General features: G+C 38.5%; 1 long non-coding RNA gene across 1 annotated transcript; it reads left to right on the top strand.

Annotated features, from left to right (window-relative positions):
• Positions 1-753: 753 nt before the first annotated feature.
• Positions 754-2,778, top strand: LOC121768045. Its single transcript, XR_006043269.1, has 3 exons — positions 754-1,071; positions 1,943-2,007; positions 2,514-2,778. It is a non-coding gene; the product is annotated as an uncharacterized LOC121768045 (long non-coding RNA).
• Positions 2,779-9,207: the final 6,429 nt, after the last annotated feature.

Below are 9,207 nucleotides of genomic sequence, written 5' to 3'. Positions count from 1 at the left end.
GAACTCTTCCTATGAGAGTACCAAATTTCGGGACGAAATTTCTTTTAAGAGTGGTAGGATGTAACGCCCCACTTTTCGAACCCTAATTTTTGAACCCTAAGGTGATTTGTATTTATTGCTTTGATTGTTGCAATTAAATGACAATTTGCTATGTGATTGAAGTGGTGACCTAATTTTGATTTGACCGAGTCATTTACGTTGTTATGACGTGGCTGAAATTAATTGATGTGGAATGAAATATATTGCGGTGAATTATATTATCTTTGGGGAGTGAGATTTAAATAGAATCATAAATAATTACCTTGCCCCTTTCATTGTAGAAATTTCGACCACTATTATTTTAAGGAGAGCAATTCTATTTTCTTGGATTTAATTATTTGTTTGGGATAATTATCCAATTAAATCCAAAGCCAATTATTCTTTATTTCTCTCTTGAGAAAAATCGGCCCCCATTATTATTCCTAAGGGGATTTCGAAATCTCCTAGCTTGTGGGAGAAGAAATTATTCATTATTTATTTTGATCCCTTAATTATTTCTTTCCATGTCTAATTGGAATATCCTAGCAAATCTTGCATTATCTTATTTTATTCAAGATTTGGAAATTATTCCTTGTGGAAGGAATATTTCACACGCCTATTTCCATTTAATATGGGAGGATTTTTGTTAATTTTCTTGCTCCGTATTATTTTATTCTGCTCCGTAAAAATACCAAATAAAATCATAGGCTAATTAATTAACCATGATTTTTGAAAATCTCACCTTAATTCCTCCCTCAAATTCACGCCACTTCCTCCCCTAATCTCTATCAAATATTCATGCCATTAATCTCCCAAATCTTCAATTAATGGTAAATTATTCTATTCCTTAATCCTATAAATAAAGGAACAACTCCTAACCCTAAACCCCACCTCAAATCACACGCCTCCCACCACAAATCACACGCCCCTCCCACTTTTCATCTCCTCTCCCACTTGTTCATCCACTCCACTCAAAATCCTTTCGATTCGCCAAGAGTTTGTCGAAGAACCAAGAGTTTTAATCGTCTCTACCGATTGTTTTGTTCAAGAAAGGTACAATCAAGCCTCTATTCTTCATCCTCTCCATCCCAACTCTTCTTTTGTTCTCTCATGCATGTAGAGAGTGTAGGGAATGCAGATCTAAGGGTTTAATCGGTGGGAATGTGTAATCGTATGTGTGAATGCATTTTGATTTCAATTGGTTGATGATTTAATGAATCCTCGGTGAATGATATGTGATTTCATGAAAATATGTGTCTAAGGACCCTTTTGAGCATGCTTGTATGTTAAAACCATGAAAAGGTTGATTTTGAATAAGTAGGGGTAAACCCTAATTCGAATTCCTAAAAACATGAGAAACTGTGATTTCCGAACAGTAAGTTCCGACTCATCTTTGACCAACCAAATGAACTCCGATTTGATTGATTCTTTTTCCTGAGTAAACTTCATGATGGCTTCTGTGTTGTGTGTGAATTTCAACTCAGTTGGATAAAAGATGGACTTTTGGTGAATTTTTAAAGTTGACTGCGCAATTCTGCCATAAACATGTTTTCTCGACCAGTGGGTTACGTCTTTGATTTGACCGACTTAAAAGGGGTATTTTGACATGAAATTTAAACTGAAAGTTATTTGATGGGTCTACTGCCTTTTCGTAAAATTTTAGCCCCAACGGAAGTCGGATGATTTTTAAATGATTTTTATAAAATAGTTGCGCAGTGCTGCCAGATTTCTACCTTTGCAAAATAACTATATTTTTATGTTTTGAATGGCATACGTGAATTATACATGTGACGAGATGATGTGATATGCAAAGATGTTATGCTATGATGTGATTTCCATATGTTGATGGGAAAACGGGAAAAGTTAGGGACATGCATAATATTAAGTCCATGTTGGTGACTAATTGGGAATACCTTATCTAAAGGTGAAAATTCGTGCGCTAAACGTGATATCAAAGGGAAAGCGATACTTGAAATCTAAACGGTCGAGGTGGGCTTCTTTTCTACCCTACATTATTTGTGGGTTTTATTTTACTAAACTCTTTTAAGTATGACTGTGGAGCTATAAGGGTGGTTTTAAGCGATTATCATGCCGTGATTTGTTTTAACGTGCCTATCTGATGTGGCTGTGGCCACTGTTATATAAATCGAATTCGGGTCCTCGTAGGGCCGCAAACCCTACGTGGATTAGTGTACACCTATGGTAGATCGTGTGCTAGCATACGGGCTGGCCGGTCTAGTGGCTTGGTTTGTGGCCACATTCCAAGTCATGTATTGGCAGATATGGTTGACGACGATGGGGAAAAATGACTGCGCAGTCGCTATTTTGAACAATGGAAAATATTTTGAGTGCCTCGGGCCTTTCTAAAGCTCAAACCCCGATGGTTACTTACGTATGGCATGATAATATATATTTCTTAATTAAAATGTTTTCGGCATGAGCCACTGAGTATTTTCAAAAGTACTCAGCCCTACATATGTTTTCTCTATGTGCAGGTTGAGCAGCGACGAGCGGTTGGTGGTGTTGAGCAGGAATTAATAACAAACTATGGTTGTTCTTAAACTCCGAATGTCGTTGTGTCTTCACACATGACGTCACTCTTCTCTTGGATGCTTCCGCTGTGATGTTTTATTTTCTCTACTTATATTTATTTTTCCTGAAACTTTTTGATGAAATGTTGAAAACTCGTTATCTTTTGAATAATGTCAAACCTTTGGTCTTTCATTTATTAAACATAACTACCTTTAGTCTTTTTAATTATTGAACTGTAATTTTGGTCAAACTTTTATTGAAACCCTAGTCTTCTATGCCCGTTCATTAAGCCCTTTAAGTCACGATCGCCCGTTTTTATTAACCCTAGGGGGCGGACGTGACATTCAATGTGTTTCTGCTTGTTGGATCGTGTTTTCTTTAGAATTTGAGGATTAACTGTTGGAATAAGGAAATTAATTAATTGGAGAACAAGAAGGCAAGTGATGAAGATATGGCAAGAATAAAGAAGGAAATCAATGAAGATTATGGAAAATCAAATAAAATGGATATTAGTATAATTAGAATATATTTTCCATGTTTAGCTAGAATTAGAGTCTATATATAGTTGTGTAACCATGGAGATAATAGAATTCAAGTCATTCACAATGTAGTCTTTAAAGTTATCCCCGTATTTTACTTTCTGCAATAATATTTTATTTTCCGCATTATATTTCTAACATGGTATCAGAGCGGGTCGCCGACTGTGGGTCATATTTAACTGACTCAGCAGTATATCTGGGCTGAAACCGAAAAAATGACTGACCTAGCAGTATAATTGGGCTGAAAATTTGGGCCAAGTGGTCCCAACCGATCGAAAAAAATTGGACCGATTGTCCAATCGATTAGAAAAAAGTCTAACCCCTCCAAGGTTCACCTTGAAGGGTTTTAGGGAGGGTGTTGGCAATTGAAACTTAAAATATAACATATAACTGTCCCACATCGGTGTTAAGAGAAAACTGAAACTAGTATATAAGTCTCATGGGCCCCTCCTCCTATCACCAATTGGTTTTAGGATGGAACCCATGGATTTCTATCATGGTATCAGAGCGGACCCAAGTCGATGATGGATTTTATTTTCTTTATCTATCTCTTCTATATAAGTGTGGATAACTCTCCCCCTTTTGAGGCATTTTAAGGGGTGAGTGACCCATTTCTAATATAGTATCGGAGCTGCCGGAATGGATTGGATTGGATTGGTCAATATCTAGTAATCAGGATTAATATACTCTCTAGGCTAGGCATCATCCTTGCACTGCCGGAATGTGTCTTCTAAGGTTGTGTAGCTTAATTGTAGTTTCGAAAGAAATTCATAGTAGCATTGTCGATTATGATGGCTCGTTGCAGGTCTGTTTGTGTGTTAAAAGGCTTGTCTAAGGGGAAGTAGTTAAAGGAGTTTGCTCAAACTTTTTGTGTAACTATTCCAACCAATTTATGTGTAAACTTGTTAAAATTAATGTGAGATTATTTGCCTATATGATTATGAATATTCTTGCCAAATCTTGTTCAATGGCTCGTTGCTATACAAAGACGTAAGAGATGAATGACCAAATGCACATACATATTTGACATTGATCAGATCTCATAAGTTAGCTAGTAACAAGAAGGAATGAGCTCATGAGCATGTTGTGGTGGGCAGGAATTCTCGAAGATGAAGAGTAAAAGACCGGACAACTTCCGAGTGGACTATGCTGTGAGCAGAGAACCGACGAACGCGCAAGGGGAGTAATATATAGTTATTTTAATAAAATTACATAACTTTTGTAAATTATACACCATTTGGCTTATATTCAGAGAAAAACTAATTGGAGTAATAATGAAGAAATGTAACTAGATATATATTAATGATAGATTTTGTGGAAATATAAAAAAAGGAAATTGAAACATCATTTATGGAATTCTTCTATTTTCTTTACTTCCAACTCACCCACTTTATTTTTTCTCTTACTTTACTCTTTGCTATTTCTATCTTCTACTTTATTCTCTTACAACTCACTCTATTTATTCTATCTCATATTTTATTCTCACTTCACTTCATTTTATTTTTCCCTTTGTTTCAATATAAGGGAAGCATTTCCTATTCGACAAGAGATTTTATGCGATTTAATTTTGTGAGTTGAGTGGAGAACAATAACGTAGAAATAATAATGTTTCCAATTTAGAAAATGTGTCAATTAGAGTTGGTCATTCAAAAAAATAAAATGTATCACTTAGAATGGAATGAAGAGTGAACTAAACTTTTTTTTTAAAAATGCATCACTTAGAATGAGATGGAAGTATATATTCATGATTTAATATCTGTATCAAAAAATTCACCATGATGATGGTACTTTAATTTGAAAATAATTACTCTTTCTGTTTCTTAAAAATTAGTGTTACCTCTCTTGCGATGCATGACTCAAGTAATTTATTCATACTAATTTAAGATTATTAAAAAATGAAACAAAATAATCAAGTGAATATCTAAATAAAAAATTTCACAATTAATATATTCATATTTGCCAAATTTCATTTCAACATTACACAATTCAATATTTTGAGAAGTATAACTAAAAAATAAAAGTCCAAATCCTTAATAACAAAGAGGGGTATATTTAAATCTTCTACTTTATTGTTGCAATTAAGCATTAAACTAAAAATAAATACTTAAAAATAATCATTCAATATTTTCTAAATAAACTACAAATGCATATTAATTTTTCGATTGTAAAGTAATAATTTAAATAATACTACAAAGATTTAAATAATTCATTTTTAGATAACACTGCAAAGATTTAAATAAATTTTTTTTAGATAATACAAAGATTTAATAATAGTACAAAGATTTTTGGTCCTTAAAAAATGACAAAAGAAGTATATAAAAATTCAAAAGTCACAAATTTGGTCCTCAAATCAAACTAAATGAACAAATATACCCCTCATGGGCTAAAGGGTAGAATAGTAAAAATTGGGACTAAATTTGGGATTTCTGGAACTTTTTTTACTGAAATTGTGATTTTGTAAATGTTGGGTACTAAATAGGTGCAAACTCCATTTTCTGGGTACTAGTTTTGTAGTTCACTCTTTTGATTAACCAATACGAAAATTTTCTTTAACGAGGTGAGATCCATTATCTACTAAAACATTTCTATTTTTCTTACTTTATCAATTTTATTTTACAACATCCCCAATGGGCGCCGTTCTGAAGAGCAAAGTCGTGCCAATGGACGGCAAAGGAGCTGCTCACGGATGCGCTCGTGCCGACGACACGGCGCTGCTGTTAGCTAAGAGCTTCATCCGTTATGACGGGCGCACGCGCCTGGGCTATGTGGCGCACCCACGTTGGGCAGTGAAGCCCAATCGCGCCCACCCCAATATAATATATACATTTTTTTCCTACTTTTAATTTATTTTTACATTTTTGTACACCAAAAATCACATTTTTATCAATAACCCCCATTTCACCCAAAAAAAAATAAAAAAATCAAACCAATCTACTCTCCCTCAATCCCATTTTGTCTCTGAAATTCTCAAACACTCTCTCTTGCAAACATGTCGGACCAACCACCCTATCCCTCCGGCCGTTGGAACCACAATTGGTTTGGGAGTCCATCATCCACCTCGCCGGACACGGTTTTTTAAGCCCTTCCTCCTACCCAAGACTCGGAAATTCTAGGTGGCTACCGTCCTTACCCAGTGGACATGTGAAATGCCGACGATGGGCAACACGGGTGGGCGCACGAATTCGGCTTTAGCTCGACGCAGCCGTTGTCCCAACTTTCGGAGGGCAACCCGCTCGATGTCAATGGCGGTGATACCAATATCCGCACTCCTATACTTCGGGCAAGATTGAGAAGATGTTCGATGACTATGTTTCGGTGTCCGAAGATGTAGTCGTCGGCACAAACCAAAGTGGGAGGCGGTTCTGGGAGCGCATCTGCAACATCTACAATGCCAACTGTCCGGCCGTTCACGACGTCGTCCGCAATGCGATTTGAAGAGCAAGCGAGGACATACAAAAGTTCTTGGGATTTTTCCTCGAGGAACAGCGGTCGGCCGGGAGCGGCTCCAGCGAAGCCGACATCATCACGGGTGCCATTACGGTATTCCAAACGGTGACCCACAAAGCATTCAGGCATCTCAACACTTGGAAGAAGGGGTGGCATATGTCTAAGTGGTGGGGAGGCACCAAATCCTACTCGGGCTCCAATGGCAAACAATCGAGGTCGCTATCCGACGTTGGCGAAGATGAGGTGGCAAGCTAGCTTGCCGGAGCTCATTTGGATAGCTCCAACGCCAATCCGAGACGTTCACGACGTCGTCCGCAAGGGACGAAGGCGGCGACGGCTGGCCGCCGTCTCTTAACGAGCCAATCCCAATCGACGGCTCCGGCTTCCGTGCCTCCACCCCCTGCAATCCCTCCTAAGAGCATCCACAATAATGTGAACTAACCAACAACAGCCTAGCACTAGGACTAACCACAAACACCTCCTGCCACATCACTTGGACTAACCACAGCGCAATAATAGCCTAGCACTGAGACTAGCCGACGCCCTAGTTAATAAAACAAATTCACAAATACAAAATTAAAAATTCGACACAGAAACGGAAAAAATTGCAACCATTTTATTTATAAAAACATACATATTTCAATTTTTTTTAAAAAAACATAGTCTCAATAAAAAAACCATCTTCAAGCTTCACCACATGCACCCCCTCCCCCCCATCTCACTCTTCGGAGTCCCCTTGGCCATCCCCGGAGGCATCCGAATCCCCAGCAGCCTCCCCAGTGGTACCCCCGGCGGGGTGTAATCCCCAAATCGCGCCTCATATCATGGATGAGGCTCTCCAGAAACTCCTTGTGTCAAGTTCCGTTGTCGCGTTCCACTCATGTATGACCTCGAACAAGTTCTTCTGCGCTTGCATACGCGCGAGGTGAGTGAGAGCAGGACTCGGCTCGGCACTAGGAGCGGTAGATTGGACCTCTTGGGACCCGCTCGAGGCTCCCCTAAACATCCTTATTGCCATTTTTTGCCCAACCGGGCGACGGCGGCGAGGAACTGGGGGAAGGGCCTCTTCGGAATCGTCGGGGAGGTCGAGGGAACCTCCACTGCTGTTGTACTCGCCCGCAAGATTGAGCTTCGTCCACTTCGGCCAGCCATTGTCAACCCCGGCACGAAACTTGGGGGATTGCATCAGCTCCACATAAGCATCCTAGTATTTAAACTGGCCGAACTTTCTGGCCAGGGAGAACTGCTGGAGCGACAACATTTTCACATCCTCCATAGTCTGGCCACTGGTCATCTCGTGGGAGTCGTTTTCATAGATGCCGGCAAATCTGGAGATGGCAGTCTTTATTCGATCCCATTGTTTCTGGCACTCCTCAGGGGTGTGACCTTTTGCACTCCTCGGCTTAAAGATGTCGTAGTTATCGCGAATGCGAACCCAAATCCTGACGATAGTCTGATTACTCGACAGAATGGGATCATCACAAACATTGACCCAGGCCTTTTCCAGAGCCACGCACTCTTCCGGACTCAAAATGGTCCTCCGGCCCTCACCGTCCTCATCCTCGTCCCCCGCGTGTGAAGAGTCCCCCGCCTGCAAAGACTGACCTGCCACCCCCTTGCCCTTGCCCCTGTCATTCTTCTTCGACTTCCCTGCCGAAGACGCCTGACGTCCAACCGCCAGTTCTCTCCCTAATCAGAGAAAGACCCAACTCCTCCGGTGAGAAAGTCTCAAGGTCGGTGAAATGGTGGAGTAAGGAACTGGAACTGCTGGGGTTTGTATATTAAAAGATGCTAAGAGCGTACATGCCTTTGTACAGTCAACTTGTGCTGTACACAAGAAATGCCACATCCACTTGTTTACCTAATTATGAGAATAATAATATAATATAATGGTTTATTATTGAAATATATTAAACAAGTCTAAAGCTTCTTACTAACAAGGTTAAAGTAGGGGAATCTAATGATTTCTCATGGGTTCTCCAGTAGGGGACTTGACCAGATCTAGTAAGAAGAAAAACGAGTTCACAACCTAGATAAGCCTTAGCTACCTATTGGTATGATTGTAGTGTTTGTGATAATTCTCTCTTACCTAAGAAGAGATTAGTAACACTATTGAGGTAAAGCACTGAAAGGATCTAATACGAAATATATTCTTTATTGCTATCTACGGAAAGAATATCTTTCAGAAATTTTAGTATTTCCTAGTCTATGAAATAATATTAATATTGGTTGTTTAATCAGACGCCACTTTGACTTATCAATATGGGAGAGATTTTTGCAACTCAAACATGATATATTGGGTGGTAGTAATTGAATAACATGAAAATATTGGAATATTATTTCATAGAATTCGCGTGCCCAGTGTGGTATGATTTCATCCCCAAGAGGTGTTTGAAAAATGAATTTATTATTCAGAAATCTGCGCAGTTGGAATTTTATTCCTTGAATAATAAATAAAGTTTCAAACTATAAAAACTCTTTGAAAAATTATTTAATTCAAGTCACATAGCAGACAAAGAATTAAATTGATGGATTAAGACAATCTTAAATGCGGGGAATACTATAAAATAAAATGGAACCCAAGTTATTCGTAATTTGGTGATTTATATGAGAGTGCAAAATTATTCTTTGGTGGGATAAAATAATATTCCATTGGATAATATATTAAATT

The sequence above is a fragment of the Salvia splendens genome, chromosome 15 (assembly GCF_004379255.2).
Source record: "Salvia splendens isolate huo1 chromosome 15, SspV2, whole genome shotgun sequence".
Lineage (NCBI taxonomy): Eukaryota > Viridiplantae > Streptophyta > Magnoliopsida > Lamiales > Lamiaceae > Salvia > Salvia splendens.
The sequence above is the reverse complement of the archived record's forward strand: the minus strand, read 5'-3'. Positions and strand labels throughout refer to the sequence as shown.